We start from the raw sequence: 22,349 nt of genomic DNA on the forward strand, positions 1-22,349 counted from the left end.
ACAGAAAAAGCTTGGAACAGTCCAAAATTCGGCCTCATCACGCATAAATTATTATGCTTTTCATAGTATGTTAGAAAACAATAACACAGATTAAATACATATCCAAAAACTGCTAACATTGTATTTACTTTTAGTGGTTATGTCAGTAACTTTGTCATTATCCACAACATTCGTTTAATATTTTAAATGGAATGTAATTTGGATTTACTGTAATACTCGTACGGTATTACCGAGAGTCGAAAACATAAGCAGTCTATTTACCAAACACTAAAACTACATAATGCCTAATACTTTTCTAACTATTAGATACAAATTATGAACAAATCTAAACACATTCCCTGAATTAGAAAACAATAACAAAGCTATTATAACTGATACCATTATAATCAAAATAATAATATTTTAATAACTTACCAAAAAAGTCTTCCCAGTTAAGTGAATCATCAGAACTAGAGCCTTGACTTTCTCGGTTTTGTGGACTTAAAGCATTTTCGTTTACATTACGTGCTCGTCTGTTGTGAGCGGAAAGAGTCCGCAAGTGGCCCCCACAAACCCGTTGGCGCACGGGATGACAGGTCCGATTCCCAAGGCCGGCTTGCATCGCCATCCATGCATATCGAAATGTGCGTGTCCGTTTTTTCGTGTATGTAGGGAAAATCTGAAAATATAAATTGTCTTGAAATATAGGATAACATTCATATGAGAAAATGATGGTTATTCTACCAGTCACGTGATTACCGTAGACTTTTTTCCAAACATTGTTCTGTAGAACGATACCTTCCAGATGACGAGTTTATTATCAAAAAATCATTAACAGCAAACAATCTTTCCATAATTAAATCCAGTTTACTAAAAGCACATCATGTTCAATGTGATCTGGATGGTAAGTAATAATTCCAACTACTTAACGAAAACAGGAGATGAAAGAAGCAACAGAATCACTTGACACTTACTAGCAACTCTCTGACAACGACCTTTACATAGTTTTGCAGACGCTTACCGAACAGCTAGGTAACGGGCGAGTCTATATTCGCACGTAAGGGAGAGAAAGAGATCTTAATGTCTTTAGGGTATAAAAGCAGAGAATATAAGCATAGTCCCCGTATTGCATCCATGTTGTTTTTGTTTCATTATGCGTGTAACTTTGTTTTTTCAAGATTTTAAAATTTAAGGACTGTATTTTAGCAGTAGGATTCTGTTGTATAAAATCGAAATTGTAGCAGGAAGCGTCCATATGACTTTCGCTAAAAAAAAATTATAAAGTCTTTACTACGACCAGTTTATATTATTTCACAACTTAGAACTTACTATCAGTTTGTTTCATTTTGTTACTAAATACGCAGACAGGAATTGACACAACATTTTAATTATCTACAATTTTAAAACATGTCACAGAAATAAGTTGTCTCCATCTGGGGAAAAAATAACTATTTTGAAGTAATGTTTATATTGTTGTGACATGTTGTACATTTGGGCGGGTTCTTTTATATTATTATATAAAAGTAACACATATCCTGCCACGTAACAATAACAAATTAGTTTATTTAGTGCACGCTACAGGCCATGTTAACTTTGATGCAAACTGTAGGCCTAGGCTCAAAACCAAAATTTTCGAAATAAATTCCGAAACTGTTGTCAATCAAATGCATAAATAACGTTTAATAAAGATTTTTTTTCGATCAGTAACGAAGTCGGTTAGCTGTTTAGGTAAACAGTTAATAGGTGGTTTTAAACTTAAAATAAGAAAAATACATTTTATAACAGAGTTTAAACAGTAAATATCTGTAGCTTTTAAGAATTACTTGAATCTTTGCACACGTGATTAGTAATTTAAAATAGCTTTTTGACCGGTATCGTTACGTATTATAATTTATCTTGAATCTCCGATTTATTATTATTTATTTTCAAATAGCTGGAAAATTTCACTTTAATTTATAAGTTAATTGCATGTTGATATGTATTAAATTTATTATATTTGCCAACAAGCTTAATAAACACAATTTTCTTCCTTAACACAAATATATTTCAATATACAGACAACAATACTTTTGTAATTACATATTTATTACAAATATTCGTTTATATCCAAGAATTTTATAAGCTATACGGAGTCTTCTGTCTCGTCTAGAACTAAATATTTTATCCACGATCCAAGTCCACAAAGGCAAATTAATTATGAGTTGACATTGTTTACACCTCGATTAAGCTAGCTAGCTTGGCTGGCCTCACGCCGCTTATAAGCTGACTTTTTCACCTATGGAGAAATTTAATATCCATGTAGAAATACTAACGTCCAAGGTTATTCACTGAAATTGAACGGTTTGTAATGTTCGAAATCTATAAACGTTTCTGGCCAAGTTCTACAGTTTTCTGATTACTAAGCGGTAATCACAATTAAAGCTTCCGAGGCTAATAGTATACTGACTTTAGCTGGCCAGTAGTATTCTATAATTGTCTCTTTGCGTCTTGTGATGGTTTGTTTTTATACTCATTAGCTGAAATTCTCGAAAGTTAATAATTGAAGATACGCTAGTTTTTTTCCATAAAACATATATTGTTGATTCTTACACTCTGGTATCTTCTACAAATTTACAGAACAGGCGGAATTTGTGCAATACACATTTAACGATATATGTTACATGCATTAAATTGAAAAAAAAGTAGATATTAATGTATAACAGCAAATTCTTTACAGTATATATGCATATGCAGCTGCAAAACTGTGCATAGCGAACCATAATTTTGAACTTCGAGACCAAAGAGAAGGCAGCTAGTTAACACCTTGAACTACTTCAGACTAATTGAATACTGAAAATTGACTGTCACTCTTATAACGCACTTATGGCCCTGAAGTGAGGAATGCATTTTTTGATTTCGACAACAGAATTCGAATCGTGAACATTTAGTTTAACACGCCCATTGTTGCGAAGTGTATAAATCAAATCCAATTACAACTGGGAAAAGCAAACTTAAATCCAAATTGAGATGTAATTTTCTTGTATGAATATTTATCACAGATGTAAAACACATCCGTAAGGTCCATTAGAAAAGTTAAATTCATACGTAAAATCCAATTAAACTCATGAAGAGCGAGCATAAAGGCTTAATCTAGGTGAATATATACCGGCTCTATGTAGATTATAATTATTTTTATAAAGCTCTTTTTCCAAACTTCACCCATAAAGTTAAGTGATCACATAAATCGTACATATAAAATAGATTTTGTTTCTTTAGTGTTAGGTGCAAAGCTAAAAAAGAGGCTACCGGTGTTGTGTTCACCACGGGTATCAAACCTCGATATTTTCAGGTTATAAGCACTCCAACTTATTCCAGTTAGCTACGGGGGCCATACGAATAGGTCTATACAGCACTGAGCATGAAGAACTGTTATAACAAGCTGCTACTTGACAGTTTGTTAATACATAATGAGAAAGACCACTTACAGTAAAATGAATTGACTGTTTTAATTTTCCATTTTAATATCTTAACTTATTAATGCTAAAAATAAACTGTATTCACTGATGCAGTGTTTTCCAAAGTTTTCAGCTCGCGGAACACTTTTAATATCCCAAACTTTTGCAGAACGTGTAAATAAGTTCGTATAGCAGGCCTTATGATACCCCTTCCCCGCCCCGACTAAAACAGGTAGAAATTGCTGTAATGTTGTATATTAAGGAGAAAATAAATAAAATTTGAAAATGTAAAATTATATTAAATTTAAATCACTGAATAAAAACGGCTTAATAACAGAAAACATTTTGCAGTACACAGCTTGGGAAGCACAGCACTAAGGTAGAAACTTTCCCATTAAGATTAATAATGTCTACATTTCCTGATTCTTCCTCTAGAGGGGATGAGAATTACTCTGTCATTTCAGTTTTACGTGGGATAGTGTTTCCAGTTCTGCTCACACACACAAAAACGAAACATTTGTTATCTGAAAATACTACCTATAATTTGTTGTAGTGGTACTGTGGTTACGCTATAATTTTATATATTTTGATAGATTATGTACTTCTGTTTTCCACCCTTTAAAGGCCTGCAAAATAGTTCAACATGCTTTTATGGAGTTGTTCGTTGTATTTTTTTTCTTTCTCTTGTACATATTACTGTTGTATATACTTAATGTTTTTTTTGTACATTATCGTTTTGTATATACTTAATGTTTTTTTGTACATATTCGTGTTGTATATACTTAATGTTTTTTTTGTACATATTCGTGTTGTATATACTTAATGTTTTTTTGTACATATTCGTGTTGTATATATTTAATGTTTTTTTGTACATATTCATGTTGTATATACTTAATGTTTTTTTTGTACATATTCGTGTTGTATATACTTAATGTTTTTTGTACTTGTTTGCCACTTCTGTCAAGCCATTTTGTATTGTTTATTTTACTGTAAATAAATTTCAATATTTCCCGTGAAAAAAAAAATATTTATTTCTCATAGAATATTAGGAATTTACAAAATAGTGTCAGTGATCACTTTTCCCATTAAGTAAATTAGTGCCCTCTTTTTTAAGTTTACTTTTTGCTTTACATCATCACTTATCAAGTAACAGGAAACTTTTTTGTGGGTTTTTTAATCAAGAGAGAGTCAAACTAAGCTTTAGCTGGCGGAACATTATATTCAGTAATAATTATTGAACTAGCAAAAATTGTGTTATTTTTAAAGGTTAGAAATACAAAAGAATAAAACTATTCGTGTCAAACGACCTTCAATATGTAAATAATTTTTTTTTTTATTTTGCCTTGTTTATTTAAAAGAAAAAGCAACAAGTGACATCTGACTTAAAACAATGTCACTTAATATAAAAGTGCTTATCTCGAAAGTATGTATAAAGCAATGTCTGAAAAAGAAACCTCTCACATGATTGAAGGAATTTGAATACGCAATAGCTTAAAACGTTAGCTCTACGCTGTTATTATAAATAGTTTAGTTCTTGTCCTTGATATATCCGTTATGATTGCAAGTACATAGATTGTATATATACCCCATGTAATAAAAGAAGAAATTGGAGAAATCCCATCAGTTTTCTTAGTGGCCCCCTTCTGACTGACCTATATTTAACCATCACTAGCGCTACGTCATTTATAAATTTTAATAGAAAAATAACTACTTGACCACCCCAAATCATTCCTAATTTATTAAACCATGTTTGGCAGGTCTAAATGCAATAATCTAGGAGGAGTTAGAAGACAAACACGCTTCTCTTAAATTATAGTTGGATTGTCAGTCTTACTGTAATTCAAGATTTCATGTGTGCGCCGGCGAGAACGAGAGAAAAATGTAGTTAAGCAGTGAAAGTTAATTAAGTAATAATAATTCTTAAATACATAATAAATATAAATAAGACGCGGAACACATGTTAATTTCGGGAAGAAGGAAGGGCTTAGCTAACACTTACGAAATCCTCATTTGTTCTATCCAAATGATGACCGAACAATTAGAAACCTAAAACAAATATGAAATTAGAGAATTTAGATGAGAAATAATTCTCTAGTTGTCTGGTTATCATGCAGTTTATATAATGTAGTATAATTAATGTTTTAATGGTCGTAGATCGATGCAGTTTGTATACTGGTACTGTAGTATGTTTAAAGCTCATATAACAGAAAAAAATATTGTGATTATTATATTACAATAAACAAGTGGTGTCTAAATGCCCTGGCTCGTCATTTGTTTAGGTGTCTAGTGTCCAATTGTTCAGTGTTTAGTTGTCTATTGTTCAGTGTCTAATTATTTGGTGTTTACTTGCCTGTTGTCCGATATTTAGTTGTCTATCGTCTAACTGCCCTGTATTTAACCGTCCAGTGTCTAGTACCTAATTCTCCAGTGCTGACCTGTCCATCGTCGTGTGTCAAGTTGTCTAGTGTCCAATTGTTCAGTGTTTAGTTGTCTATTGTCTAATTATTCTGTGCTTAGTTGTTCATTGTCCGAGGTTTAGTTTTTACATCGTCCAGAGTCAGGCTGTCGACTGTCCGATGTTTGGATTAATCAAAACAGCGACGTCTCTTGATAATTATGTACATCTATCTCTCTAGTCCCCATTCAAAGGTGCACTTTGCTACCGGGTCAATATTTGGATGGAAGCGGCATGTTTAGTTAAGCATTCTAAAATAATTTAAAACATAACACCCTGGTTTCCCTGATAATCATCAGGACCTTATAACATAATATCATAAACCATTCTGTCTATAATCGGTGGCACTGTAAAGTGATCTCTTCAAAGAAGTAACTTGTAAACAGTGTACCGGTAATCGTGTTATATGAAAAGGTTTATATATCCTGTATACATATTTTTACTTGTATAGGGGAATATTTTTTTTCTATTTAAAATACATTCAATGTATAAGTTATACTGCCATGGATTTTAAAATTTGGATCTTGGAAATTTATAGCGCATGATGGTTAACGAAATTCAGTTACTTTATGTAAAAGTTAGTCCAAAGTAATTACGTAAAGAGATATTTCATCTAAGAACTTGTTCTGAAATAGTATCCATTTGCATTTTATACAAATATATATGGATAACACTAGTAAAATAATTTTAATTTTTCTTGTTCTTGAGCAGAAAGTGTTATTTCCCAATTGCTTATGCCTAAAGTAAAAGGAAAAGACCTATTTTTCTCTTAAAACTTTCATTTTGTGACCTGGGTAATGAAAATTTTAAATTTACCCATTTTCCACAACATTCCAGGTAGATTCAGTGCTAAGGAACTGATAGAGAAATTTCTCGAACTTACAAGAATTTTCAAGAATATTTTAGAATTTTCTAGAAATTTCCATAGTAATATGTATACAGGGGCTCACCACTCACCAATTCAGTTTAGTTCTAGCTAATTGAAAACATAGACCTATTTGATTTTACCAGAGATATCATCGAGAAGCTGCAAGCATTCTCCAGATGCATTCTGTTAAGTATGTGGCCAATTTATTAAGACAAGAGCGAAAAAGTATTCTGTGACAGCATCTGCTAAAACGTATGAAGCCTAAAAGGCACATTTTGGCATGCCTGTCGGGGATAAAGACAAACCCTGGGCACCTCATTTTACCTGCGAGCACTGCAAAAAAACTCTAGAAGGTAAGACAGGCGATTTTTGCTTGCTTGAATAGTAAAATTTTATAGTATATAAATTTTAGACCTTTTAAATTTTTTTTTTAATTTCCAATAGTATAGAAAAAATACCACTATAAAATATTTTGCATGAACCTCTTTACACATTAGTTGTGGATGAAATAAATTTATTCTTTATAATAATAATTTTATTTTGCTCTTTTGCAGGATGGTACAATGGGGAAAAGAGAACCATGAAGTTCCATATTCCAAGAAGTTGGCGTGAACCCACTGACGGCTCAAGCAATTGCCACTTCTGCATGGTAGACCCTTCCAAACGTCGCGCTGGAAAGAATGCATTTGCTATCATGTATCCGGATCTTCCATTATCCATCGCCCCAGTACCACACTGCCTTGAGCTCCCTGTACCCATTCTGCCAGAGAAAAAGCAGCCATCCTGAGAAGAGAGCAGCATATCAGAAGAGAAAGTACACGTTGAAGATCCAGATTACCATTTCAAAGGTGTTGCTAGTGAAAGAAACCAATACTACCCCAACTAAAGAGACCTCAATGATTTGATCAGAGATATTGGTCTAACAAAGAGGAATGCAGAGCTTTTGACATCTAGGCTCAAGGAGTGGGATTTGTTAGATGAAAGTGTGGAAGTCGCAAGTCAGAGGAAACGTCACCAACATTTTTCAAGCTTCTTTACTCGTCAAGATGGGCTCTGCTTCTGCCACAATGTATCCGGTCTGTGTGAGGCAATTGGAATTACCTGTAACCCGAACGAGTAGCGCCTCTTCATTGATAGCTCATCTAGAAGCCTCAAAGCTGTGCTGCTCCATAACGGAAATAAGTATCCATCTCTTCTCCTGGCTCATTTGGTGCACCTCAAAGAGGAATACAACAGCGTCAAGACCTTGCTAGAAGCCTTGAAGTATGATGGGTATGGCTGGGAGGTTATCGGAGATTTCAAAATGGTGGCATTTCTGGTGGGTCTCAAAGGAGACTTTACTAAGTTTCCCTGTTATCTTTGCCTTTGGGACAGCAAAGACACCGCAGCACACTACAACAGGAAGCACTGGCCACAACGGACCGAGTTCTCTGTGGGGAGGCACAATGTCAAGTGTGAGCCACCAGTGGACCTCCAGAAGGTGCTGTTCCCACCATTTCACATAAAATTGTGTCTTATGAAACAACTTGGCACAGCTCTTGATACGGAGTGTGCAGCCTTCAAGTGCCTTCGAGACTACTTCCCTAGATTGTCTGAGGCAAAGGTTAAACTGATGTCTTTGTTGGACCACAATAAAGAAGATCTTGGAGTGCACAGTATTCTCCAAGAAGTTCAGTATGAAGGAAAAAAGCTTGGAGCAGCTTTGTCGCAGTGGCTCGAGGCTTCTTGAGTAATCACAAGGCCGAAAATTGTGTAGAACTGGTTGAGGCTCTGGTGAAGAACTACAGCAAAATGGGCTGCAGGATGTCCCTGAAAGTCCATATCCTTGACGCTTATCTTGATAAATTCAAGGAGAACATGGGAGCATGGTTAGAGGAGCAAGGTGAGCGCTTCCACAAAGATATACCGGACTTTGAACGCCGCTACCAAGGAGCGTATAATTAAAACATGATGGGAGACTATATTTGGGGGCTGATACATGAAAATGATTTACATTACAGTCGCAAATCTCGAAAAAATATCACTTCTAAACATTTTTGTATAACTTTAGTATAAATACATGTAAATCTTGATTCATATGTTGTTTTATTCAGACCTTATATAAATGAAAATGTGCAAATTTGCCCGTTTTTACAAAGAAAATAGGTTAATTTCTAAATTTCATTATCCAGGTCACAAAAGCAAAGTTTGAAGGAAATAATGGCCATTTTCTGTACTTTTACAACATAACCAATTAAAAATAACACATACTATCCAGGAACAAAATTTGTGTTACATAGTATAATAACTCATCTTAATCCACTAACCAAGATAGCCATCGTGTAGCTATGTGCGAAATTCGAAACAAAACAAACTAAACTACTTTATTTCCCTGGTGGAACAAGAAATTTTTCCAAACTTTCTGTCTTTACAACAACACGACTCGCGCGTAGTTTGCTGAGAACCTTTTATATAGATCGTTAAAATCTAAACAGCATTGTATCTTTGACCGATTATTTAACGCCTTTTGGGCATTCGTGCAGACCCCACAAAAGCTTTTGTATAAGGTAATTCTGACATCGACCCTACTATTTCCTTTTAACGTATCATTTATCGAGGAAGACAGAGTACTTGTCTCTTTTCGGTCAAAAAAGTCTTGAACCACCCGGAACGTTTCTTCTAACTCTTTGTCTCAACCCTCTATCATAAACATTGATTTACATTCTTTACCTTGACGATGATGTAGCTATAATTTATAGAAAGTAATTAACGTGTTAGGACAAATTCCTATTAAATAAAACTGAAACTAAAGCCGCAAAGCTTCGTTTCTGTCTCCTGGTCACATCGAGGCCTGATTCTCTTTCTTTTCTTTTACCAAATATTTTTACTTTTAATGGGCAGTTCGTAATGCAGAAACTACATTCAGTTATTATTATTATTGGCACGGCATGGCCAAGCGTGTTAAGGCATGCGACTCGTAATCTGAGGGTCGCGGGTTCGCATCCCGGTCGCGCCAAACATGCTCGCCCTCCCAGCCGTGAGGGCGTTATAACGTGAGGTCAATCCCACTATTCGTTGGTAAAAGAGTAGCCCAAGAGTTGGCAGTGGGTGGTGATGACTAGCTGTCTTCCCTCTAGTCTTACACTGATAAATTAGGGACGGCTAGCGTAGATAACCCTCGTGTAGCTTTGTGCGAAATTCAAACTAACCTTTTCATTATTATTATTTTAGAAGTTGGTAATTCAAGAGTCCTCATACATCGTATGTTGTTACCACTTGAAAACTGTTGCAAATCAACTGTTTTTTATCATTCTTTAGATACTATATTATTCTATGCCTGCGGACTTATACTGCTAGAAGCCGGATTTTGATAATCGTGGTGTGCAGAGCACAGAATACTCGTTCTGTAACTTCGTGCATAACAACAAACAACAACAACCAAATTATACCGAAATAACACTAATTTACTTCTTAATATTTTTGTTTTTCACAATTCTTTTCGAGCACGTGATGGCTATATGATAAAGCTATGGATTTCGGGACTGGCAAGCATGGTTAATAACCATGCGATACTACTGAATATTTCATACACTTTTAAAAAAGCTATATATGACAGTCAATCCCTTAAGGTGTATGGTGAGATGTAAACTGCTGATGATTGGTTGCTTTCTTTCTGGCCAGTAGTTCAAAATTAGGAACAACAGGAGATAATCTTACTACCTTTGTCATAAATATAAAATACATATGCTAAGTTCTCTCTGATATCAAGCAGAGAAGTAGAATCTGACATTTGATTTTTTTTTCATAAAATGCAATTAACTCTCCACATATTACATTTCCCAAACGCTTATTTATAGATCTGCAATGAAAAAAAAAAAAAAAAAGTTTCAGGTTAAGAGATAGTCTTATGTTTTTCTCTCACGTTCTTATGCTCGGCATAGCCAGGTGGTTAGGACGCTTGACTCTCAATATTAAGGTCGTAGGTTCGAATCTACGTCCGAGTAAACATGCTCGCCTTTACAGCCTTGGGAAGGGGGAGGGTTTGTAAAGTGATGATTACTCCCTCTATTCATTGGTAAAAACGCAATCTCAAAGTTGGCGGTGGGTAGTGATGACTAGCTGCCTTCCATTTAATCTTTCATTGCTGATTATCGACGTGGATTTGATTCCTTGAACTGACTTTTAAAATTATATATTTCACAATAATTTTAAATGGATCATTGTTTTCATTAATCAACAAAATATAAGGCTTACGTCAATCCCTTTTATAAGTTCTATAAATATTGTATTTGTTTCTTGAAAACTTCACACGACCCAAAGACTTTTAGTATCCCGATAGTTTTTTCTACACCCTGAATTTAAATAAAATTGATTTAGCAGTCAGTTTTATGTAACTAAGCACAAAGTTGTACAATGGGCTACTTGTACTCTGGCCACCACGTGTATTTAAACCAGGTTTCTACTATTGTTAGCCCGCAGACAGACTACTGTGCCACTAGAGGGCTCCGCAGTCTCAGAGTATACTTATTACTATGTTATTCTCACCATCATTTCAAAGGCTTAAGTTGTTTTTTGTTATTGCTATAGTTTAAACTGTACAGACAGAACATAAAAAATCTAACTTTTTTCATTCTCTCATCCAGGTGTTGTCGACACTAACTCCCCACGGGCAACTAAGGCAGAAATAAAACCAGCAAACTACGTGACGTTACTCAACATCATATCACCCTCAGGCGAAAGAGACTGTCGTAGTACCATCTCAATTAGCGAGATAAATACTTACCCTGTAAAATAAATCCGATTCCAAGGGATGATTATCTCCTTGTAAGGATATAAGACACTCGAGATAATTTTGCCGTCAGACCACCCGAATACCATTCTGTGTTGATCCGAAACATTTAGCACTAATTACACACTAAATATAATGTTTACGAATTGGAGGATGAGACCTGAATACATTTAGTACTTTAAAACAAATTCGAATGATTTTTTACGAAACTAAAGTAATGTTCGATATTTTGAATAACCAAAGCCAGCTGAACCTGTTAACAACGTCCAATAAAAAATTCCTAGCACATTTAACCTATTTAAAAGTGTATGAAGTGTTCGAATATATCAGATTAGATCTCACTTAAAAGATATATACATCGTTCACAAAATATATATCTAAAATTCCAACTTTAATACAAATTATTATAGAAAGAAACTACTTAAAGGGGTCAGTGCAAGAATAATATTTTGTTTTTTATAGTTGTAAAAGAATAGTCACTGTAGTAAAGAAACGAGATGGTAGTTTCCAGAATACGAATTGGATATTTTGTCAAATATTGTCTAAAATTAGACACTAAGTCTAATACTCCCATGAGCAGGACATTGATTAGCGTGCTTAATAACTTACGATTCGCTGCCCGTTCCCACAAACACATATTCCACACATTGGACAGTGAGTAACAGTTAAATCCCACCACTGTGTCATATAAGAGTAACCCAATAGTTGGCCATGGGTACTGTTTTTTCCCTCTAATCTGTCAGTTCCAAGGTACAAATATACACAGTCTTTGGCCTAGCTTTGCTCGAAAATTATATTACAAAACAAGATAATTTAGTATATAGATTTAGAACTAACTTCAATATTCTAAGCTAGCTAAACCTGGTAAGATATTATTGGGATAACCGCCATATGTATTAACAGCAGCGCGAAAACTCAGGTGGAGAATAAATGCAGTTTAATGATCGTTTTTGCTTTATGACCTTTTATACACGTAGTTAGAATGGTAAATATAATTAGTACTTTAGTCAATGGTTAATATATTTAGGTAGTTTACTTTGATCAGAAGTGAATGATAATTGGATTTCTTTCCTAACTGATGAGGAGCCCAGCATAGCTAGGTAGTCATGGCACTCGACTCGTAATCCGAGGGTCGCGGATTCGAATCCCCGTTACACCAAACATGCTTGCCCTTTCAGCCATGGGGACGTTATAACGTGTCGGTTAATCCTGATATTCGTTATTAAAATACCTAAGAATTGGAGGATGAGATCTGAATACATTTAGTACTTTAAAACAAATTCGAATGAATTTTTATGAAAGTAATATTCGATATTTTGAGTTGGCGGTGGGTGGTGATGACTAGCTGCCTTCCCTCTAGTCTTACACTGCTAAATTAGGACGGCTAGCGCAGATAACCCTGTTGTATCTCTGCGTGAAATTCAAAACAAACCAAACTTAACTGATTTGGAAAATGATTAATTATAACAACAGATAATATTGTCAGAGACTAGAACTTTTTGAATATCGACTTCTCTTATTTTCATATCCCATTGTTTCCCTACCGTCTTCCTAAAAGACAAAAGATATTTAATCAATACGCTGTAACAAAGTTTTTGACAGGTTTTATACTCGATTCTGCTTTTGTTAGTTTCAAAATTTCACGTAAAGTTACAAAAAGGGTTAACTACACCAGGCATCCTTAATTTTTAAATGTTAGGTCAGAGGGAAGAAAACTACCAGAAACCTCTAGACTACTCTGATCGATTATTCAAATACGTTGTTGTTTTGTTTTTGAATTAAGCACAAAGCTACACAATGGGCTGTCTGTGCTCTGCCCACCACAGGTATCGAAACCCGGTTTTTAGCGTTGTAAGTCTGCAAACATACCGCTGAGCCACTGGGGGGCATTCAAATACGACTGTCATTTTTATAACAGATCCATCGCCCAATAGTGCAGAGTAAGTTTTTGGGGCAATGAGACGCGAACCGTGGACCCTCATATTCACACTTAGACACCATAACTACTACTTCCTGTCCGTCTCTGTATACTGAGAAAGACCAGACGTGTTTGTACAATTAAAAAATGATAAACTGACTTTCTTTTTCTTACATTTGATAACTTTTTTAAAGATACGAAACATAATTAACCTACAAAAACATTTCTGTTTTGTGTTAACGAATTACTCCTGATAAACCGGAAGACGATGAAGTGGTTTTAATAAGGTAGAACTATCACGTTCTACTTGTCTGAAGTTGTTAACTGTAGTGTACAAGGCCAGGACCTGATAAGGTCTGTTTGACTTATTTAATTTAACCTGAAACGCTTCTTCTTAATGTTTATTATATCCTGTTTTTAGTTGCTCGGTCTATATTCATAAATCTATAACGTAAGAGTGAAATATTTTAAAGGAAAGAGGAAATGAATGGCAGAGCCATACCAAGGGTCCAAGAACATGCATCCTTAACAATATTTTGTAATTGTCTCTGAAAATGGATTATTTCGTTGTTATACAAATATGGATGCAATTTAGGGGGAGCGATCGACCCGCCATCCTACGCAAACGATATTGTGATAAGTTCAAAGATTCAACCACGTCATAACACTGAAACCAATCACTAATACCGAGACATTTTCCTTCCTTAACCTTGAAGAAAAGGCTTAACCTTTTATAATCTTATATGTATTTTTTGTTCTCACGCTGAAGCTTTTCGTGATAAATGAATAAAAAACGTTTCACAAAAATGGTTTTAAAAAACAACAAAGATATGCACGAACTCTGCGTTATTATTTTCGATCAGTACAGAAAAACAACAAAAAACTCAAACACAAAAGAACTGTGACAGGTAAGCTAGCAGATTCTACTCGACTCTCAGGTTAAGAGGGAGTGATTCGGGGGTTGTTTCCACTCCTTTAACTATTGTTTGGAGTAGCTCTTTACTCTCCACAGAAGGTTAGGACTGTCTCCTGGTCTACTCAAACACGTCGGAGAAAACAGACATATAAAATGAAATGAATAGTGCGCTTGTGTACTTCCTTAAACAGTTTTGTGTAATACAAAAAAAAACACAAAGAGAATGCAAAATATTGGAACATTGCATATAAATTGTAAGCAGCCATAGCGTGTCTTATCTACATAATACATGATTTCTTCTTTACGCCTCGTGGAAGACTGTCGTTTCTTTTTAAATTCTCATGCTCAGGAAACTCATGAATCACGTCCATTAAGTGTTAGATTTACCACAGCGAAACGACTTAAATGGGATAGTTTTTGAAGCAGGTCACACTTCATGATTAAATGGCTTCTCAGTAGACAATGTATATTTGTTTGACTATAGTCAGTGACGTAATTTTCTTAATACAGAAGTACAGGTGTTCACCTTTGATCTTGACTCTTGGAAGAAGTATGAAGTTTTCTGCAAGTTAACAACATGCTTTTTTTCTTGCATTAATCAAATTCAGTTACCGAATACTGACAATGTCTGAACTTGGTATTGGATAAAACAAATACACATACACTGACACAAAAGCTGTAATTCCACTTTCATGGTAAGTACAGGTTTATTTTCATGCCTGAATATAGTATGTTTTACATCTGTACATTTCTGTTGTTATTGTGTTTAAACATTGATTTATATGAGATAAACAGCTTTGTATTCCTGACAAAACAAACTCTCTGTTTAGTAGAACTTAAACATCTGTTCCACTAACCACTCATCATGGAAACATACCAGTGGAGAACTAAATAAAGTTACTGACACAAGCATTAATGTGTGTAAAATATCTAAAACATACTTTAAACATCTTATAGAGTGACATTTTTATCATATCGTTCTTTTTGGTTCAGTATTTTTGTTTACGAAAACTTTCTACGTATTGAATATTATAACGTTAAAGAATAAAACATTTGACAATTTAAAATAATTTAATCACTCTTTTTGTCGCATTGATTACCAGATAATCTCCTTATGGCCCGGCCATAACACTGACGGCTTTTGTAAAATTCGAAACTCGATCCTTACGGTAGCCCCTAGTATAGATTCCTGTACGTGGTGAGGGGACCTCCCAGGGAAGGTTCTGTTCTTTCAGTTTATCTCGTCCGAGATCTAAACATCCACCCACGTGTTTACCGAGCGTGGCAACCCGTGAAGGGGAGGAGAGGATCCTGGTGGTTGAGGGGTCCATCCCTAACACATCACTTTGGCCTTGAATTCCTGTAGACAGGCAGCTATGGGGTGGCCCCCCTTGGGTCAATCGGCTGGTCCACTCAGGCTAGGGTCAACCAAGTACCAGTGTTTGATGTTCTCAACAGGTGTTGTGGACATTATATCTGATGTTGGTGTTTGGGTATAGTGCTCACAAAACCATGGCGTTGCTGCAGTGTCCTTGTTTGACGTTGTAGTGCATCCTCTCGTAGGGCTCCATGGTGGGTGGGGTATTTCGTCATTATGAATCCCAAAAATAAAAACTTAAATAAAATAGTAAAAAAAACAGTTCATAAGTAAACGACAACCTTTTGAAAATTCTGAACAGCAGTCTTCAACATCTGTAACGTCTGCTCCTCTTTTTCTTATATTATATTCTCTTCCCGACAAACCTTTAGAGCAAATGTCTCCCTCTTTTATCCAGAAGAGACTTGCTGGCTCTCCAAAGTCAGTCAAAAGGCTTCGCTCTGGCGACATATTAGTGGTAACATCCATATCTAAACATAGTGAACTCCTCTTATATCCGAAGGCGATTGTGGATATTCCCATTGAGGTTCCTCCCCATGCTATTTTAAATTGTCACGAGGAGTTATTGTTGAGAGGGATTTGAAGAACATCTTCGAGCCGAAGATTCTCGCTGGTTTCTCCACCCAAGGAGTTTCTACAGTGAGACGTATCTTCACTCACAAAGATGTCATTATGATGCCGACCAATGTCCTCGTTTTAGCAAAGACCTCCCCAATCAACCCAGAGCAGGATTAATGAGGGTCAATAGACCTCCCTCGAATAAAGAAAAAAGACGTGGTCGAAAACAGAAGGGTTCTCCACCCAGTTCGCCTACACATAAATTAAAATGGACACATTGATAAAATAGAACTGTCGAGGTTTATTTTGTAATCTGGATGACATCAAAGCACTGATTGCTTCTTACCATCCTGTATATATTTCCTTATAGGAAACATTTCTGAAACTTGCCGATACAGTCACCTTTCGGCGGTTTTCTTTGTACAGAAATGACAGGCTGTGCGATAAAAGAGTGCATGGAGAGGTGGCACTGTTGGCTGATCAGCATGTGCCTACCCTGTCTTTGCCACTCGACACACCCTTGAAGGCTGCAGCCATCCGTGTTTCCTTGGATCATACCATCACTCTTTGTTTTCTCAACCTGTCGCCTGGAGAGACATATGATCAATCAGACCTTGATCCTCTCATTTAACACTTGATAGGAGGTGTCCCTCCATAGAGCATATGCTATCTGATCACAACCTTTTTCTTTTCAGTACTGGTTCTTATACTTATTTTCATGCACCTAGTCAGTCCTTTACTGCTATTGATCTCTCAATTTGCTCCCCTTCGCCATTCTCCCATTTTTCTTGGAGGGTTGACAGTGGATTCTTGGAGGCAGTGATCATTCTCCTATAATTTTGAGAGACGTTGGCCGTGGCCGATACCACCCGACCCATGTGCCCCGGTAGAAGCTGGATCAAGCCAACCGTTCCTCTTTCACTGCTCTTGCAGAACTTGATCCTACCATCATCGCCTGTAAGCTATCAATAGACGACTGCGTGGCAGCAGTAACTGACTGTATTATACAAACAGCTGCTCAATGTATTCCTAAAATCTCTACACGTTTTCCACGAAATTCTCGTCCGTGGTGGAATCCTGCCTGCCACATGGCATAGAAGGGCTCAGAAACAGGCGTGGGGTACTTTTTGTAGGTATCCCACACTTTCCAACCGCATTGCTTTCCAGCAAGCACGTGTACATGCTCGGCAGGTAAGACGTCAATGTCAGAAGGAATTTTGGATTAAGTTCACAACCAGCATCTCTTCTACCACCAGTTCCAAGTCATATGGAACAAGATTCGAAAGGTCAGTGGGAAGTATAATTATGTCCCCCTTTCGATCTTGTCCTCTGGTGATCAGGAAGTAGCTGATACCCAGAACATCGCTGATACTTTCAGTGAAAGCTTTTACCAGATATCTAGCACTTCTGCTTTGTTCTTCACGTCATAGCCTTCAAGACTCAAGCAGAGCGATCACCTCTTTCCTTTCAAGCTCATTGTCTCTATAACTATAATCGCCCTTTTACACTGGGGGAACTCAAACTGGCCCTTCATCGGTCTGGCAGTACGTCGGTCGAACCTAATGATATACACAACGAGATGCTGCGCCATCTATCTCGTGCTTTTCTTCTATTCTTCTGATTCTTTTTAACCAGATCGGCAGTTGAATGATTTTCCTGATGCCTGAAATCAGGCAATTGTCTTACCTTTCTGTAAGCCTGGGAAGGATCTCAAGATTTCTGTACACTACCATCCAATTGCTTTGACGACCTGTCTCTGTGAAACCTCAGAGAGGATAGTTAATGCTCGTCTTGTTTGGTTCCTCGAACCAAACAACCTCCTCTCGCCCACCCAATGTTGGTTCCGACAACAGTGTTCCACTACAGACCACCTGATTTGACTTGAAACATCAATCAGAGAAGCCTTTCCCAAACGGCAAAATCTTGTATCAATATTTTTTTTACCTTGAGAAGGCTTATAACACCACATGGAGGTATTGCATTTTATGAGACCTCCGCTTATATGGGTTACGTGGTCATTTGCCCATTTTATTAAAAAAAATTTAATGGACAAGCGATTCCAAGTTTGTGTGAGTTCAACACTTTCCCGTTTTTTTCTACAAAAACTTGGAGTCCCTCATTGCTGTGTTTTGAGTGTCACACTGGTATGAGATGTGAGAGTCATCGAACTTGAGGTATATTGAGTGGCAGCTACAGACTGTCCTAAATCGTTTACTGAGGAGGACCACAACAAATGGTTTTAACTTCTCTCTCTCTAAAGCGTTTGCATGCACTTTTGCTATCATCGGGATATTCTCCCCTATCCTAAACTTGGTGTCGGTGAAGTTGTACTACCTGTGGTCCCTGAGACAAAATTATTGGGGCTTATCTTTGACCATAAGCTGACCTTTATACCATACATCAAGCAGCCATGTGTCAAATGTAGAAGAGCACTGAACATCCTCCGTGTCCTCTTTTCTACCACTTGGAAAGCGGATCGATGCTCTATGCTGGAGATATATATCGTGCTCTTATTAGATCAAATCTAAACTCTGGGTTACTGGTCTATGGCTCTGCTAGGACCTCGACCTTGAAGATGCTGGACCTCATTTATTATCAAGGACTTCGACTCTGAACTAGGGCTTTCTGCACTTCCCCAGTTCAGAGCTTGTACATCGAATCTCAAGAACTTCCTCTACACCTCCGCCATTTACAACTGTTTTTACTGTATGCTCGAAACTTCGCCCATGACCAAAGCATTCCACCTGGGGTTGTGTTTTCCTTTCTTGATGGGCCATTCTTTATCAGAACAAACGATCTGCCATTGCTCCTTTTGGCCTTCATATCCAGGTGCAATTCAATGAATCGGGTCTATCATTGGATAACATTGTTGTATCCATTGGTTAGCCCATCCCACCATGGCTTCTTACAGTCCCCAAATGTGACCTATCTTTAAGTCGTCTGAGAAAAGCAGATACTTCTGATTGGAAATACTGTCTGTTGTTTGCTGAACATCTTTCGAACCATCCTTTCATTCCTATTTATACAGATGGTTCGAAATCGGGTGACTGTATTGGCTCTGCCATGGTTTGTTGTGATTCGATGGCTGCACGCAGAATCCCTTCTACAGCTTTTGTGTTCACTTTTAAACTGTACGCCATTTCTCTTGCCCTGGATCAAACTGCACTATTTATACTGACTCTCTTAGTTCTCTACTGGCCCTGGAATCGCTTTACGTTAGTTCACACCCTGTTTTCGCCGATATTCAAAACCGACTGGCCCATTTCTCTTTAGCATCTACTTCTATTTATTTTTCTGGATACCAGGCCACGTTGGTATTCGCGGGAACGAGCTCGCTAATACCGCAGTTAAGTCTGTCTGCTCTGGCACCATCACTGTTGTGCCTATTCCATACATGTACTATGGTCCTATATTCAAGGCTTAGTTCCGTGCCAGTTGGCAGTCGACTTGAAGTGAGCACACGGCCCGGCATGGCCAATCGTGTTAAGGCGTGCGACTCGTAATCTGAGGGTCGCGGGTTCGCATCCCAGTCGCGCCAAACATGCTCGCCCTTTCAGCTGTGGGGGCGTTATAATGTTACGGTCAGTCCCACTATTCGTTGGTAAAAGAGTAGTCCAAGAGTTGGCGGTGGGTGGTGATGACTAGCTGCCTTCCCTCTAGTCTTACACTGCTAAATGAGGGACGGCTAGCACAGATAGCCCTCGAGTAGCTTTGTGCGAAATTTAGAAACAAACAACCAAACCGTTTGTCACCTGTTATGATAATTAAAATTATATTAGACAAAGTCCTTTACAACTTGTATTAATGTAGTTTTTCTCTTACTGCTGTAACCTAGATACAAAAATTGGATTTAACGCTATTTATGTTTTTAATTAAAATATTAAACTTTGTTTTATTTTACCGTGACTGCGTTTTACGAATCTGAATAATTTTACTTTGATTTTAACTTTTATCGGATGTTTGATGCGGATAGTCTAGTTGCTTTGCGCCGTAAAACGCCAAACCAATCAACCATACGGTGGAAACATCGCAGATAGCGTATTGTGCAACTTTAAGTAAACACAGGGACTTAGAGAGTAATAAACTACACAAAAAGTTTTAAGAAAAAGAAACGTTCGTTTACACTTACTCATTTCGTTTAGAGTTGTTTAACAAAATTACTTAAATCATGTATTTATAATAATTTCGGACATCAGAATTTTCGATAAGTAGTCTAAACTATAAAGTATTATATTACAATGTTTTCAGTTGTTGTTTTTTTTCTTAATGACCTCGGTTGTGTCTCTTCGACTACCATTTTCAGTCGTCTTTTACTTGAGTATTTTGTATACATGCCAGAAACACTGCCACGTGTTGCCACTCGCGTCATAGAGTTATCACGCATTTTCGAAAGTGGAAGTTACACGTGAACTCTAAATCTTACAATAGATCTGTACACGGCTCAGTGGATCTTACAGCAATAAGCAAGAACGTGAGAAACACATGAAGACGTTTTAGGGAAGATTAAATTGAAAAGTTCGTATCTGTTGGTGGCAATAAAACGGAAAATTATTCGTCTTTTTTTTTTTTTTTTAGGGTTCGTAGTTTATGTTTAGAGACGGTTCACATTGTTTTTTATTGTGTTTATTTTTCAAAAACAGTCTGTGATTATAGAAAATAAAACAAAACCCAATAAAAGATACATTACAATGATGTATTTTCGAAATAATTGTTCGAATTAAATAATTATCTTTACAACCTCACCAAAACATATATTTTTCTTGTATGTAGAGAGCATACGCTGACTGATAAAAGCGGTTAACTTTCGTTAGCATCGTAATAATATAATTAACCGATTTTTTAATCATCTACAAATATTTTATTTTCCCATTGTCAATAAACATAGAGAAGGTCGAAACGTTGTTCTCTACTTTATTTTAATAAAAGTTTTAATACCCATACCAGCCGTCTTGAGACACAGTTATGCATATTGTTATAAGCTATATTTTTTGTTGTAATTTAGATGTTAGTTATAGGGCATACGAAGTTGATATCAAGTTTGTTAGGGTGTGCTTAGAATATTCTAAACTCGCATCACAAAAATCTAGATCCTGTGCGAAACATCTAGAACAAGGATTAGATTATAAATATTGGTGAAACACTTAACTGGTTTCTAAGTAACCTTACAGCGAAACAGCGAAACATCGATAAGATAAAATTTATATTCTAACCGATCAGTCAGTGACTTACATTGCACAAGTATGTTGATTTTTATGTTAGTGCAGTGCATGTAGCACAACTGTAAACGAACGATTGCAAATAACAAGAAGACGAAACTTTAAAAAATATTAAAGAGAAATTAAAAATAATTTGTTATCGTTTCGTATTGAGTTATTTTCACCAGAAAATTTAAAATAACCGACAACGAAAGAAGAACTATATAACAATATGTCTTGTGTTTTCAAAGTTTAAGAAATATAACTCGAAAGACAGGCGAATCCACACTCAAAAATATTTTTTTTCCAATGGCTCAACTATAAGTCTAAGAGCTGATGATGCTAAAATACGGGTTCTGATACCCGTGTTTGGCACAACTCAAACTACCCATTTTATAGATTTCGCTTAACAACAAACAAACAAAAGGTTCGTGTTCTTATTTCTTTTAGTCAAGTTGTTGTTGTTTGTTGTTTTGAATTAAGCACAAAGCTACACAATGGGCTATCTGTGCTCTGCCCACCACGGGTATCGAAACCCGGATTTTAGCGTGTAAGTCCGCAGACATACCGCTGAGCCACTGGGGGGCCTCTTTTAGTCACTCGTTTAAAGTCCTGCTTTCTGCACTGTTCTAGCGTAAAAATCAACATACCTGTGCAACGTAAAACACTGACTGATTGGTTAGAAAATAAATAATCTACCAATTAATATACTACAAGTTGACTGTGAAGAAAGAGTGTAGTAACACCATGGATTGCCAACCAGTGGCTCAGTGGTATGTCTGCGGATTTACAACGCTACAGATCGGGTTTCGATACCCATCGTAGGCAGAGCACAGATAACACATTTTAGGCCTGGCAAAACAAACCAAAAACCAAGTTA

At 36.5% G+C, this 22,349-nt stretch overlaps 1 pseudogene across 1 annotated transcript in view; it reads right to left on the reverse strand.

The window, feature by feature from the left end:
- Positions 1-986, reverse strand: part of LOC143228391 (uncharacterized) — a 79,208-nt pseudogene extending 78,222 nt beyond the window's left edge. Inside the window, exons 1-2 of the transcript XR_013015325.1 lie at positions 739-986; positions 415-658 (exon numbers count right to left, since the gene is read on the reverse strand). The product of XR_013015325.1 is annotated as an uncharacterized LOC143228391 (transcript). The remainder of the gene's footprint in view (positions 1-414; positions 659-738) is intronic.
- Between the last annotated feature and the right edge of the window lie 21,363 nt (positions 987-22,349).

The sequence above is a fragment of the Tachypleus tridentatus genome, chromosome 10, assembly GCF_004210375.1.
Source record: "Tachypleus tridentatus isolate NWPU-2018 chromosome 10, ASM421037v1, whole genome shotgun sequence".
Taxonomy (NCBI): Eukaryota; Metazoa; Arthropoda; class Merostomata; order Xiphosura; family Limulidae; genus Tachypleus; species Tachypleus tridentatus.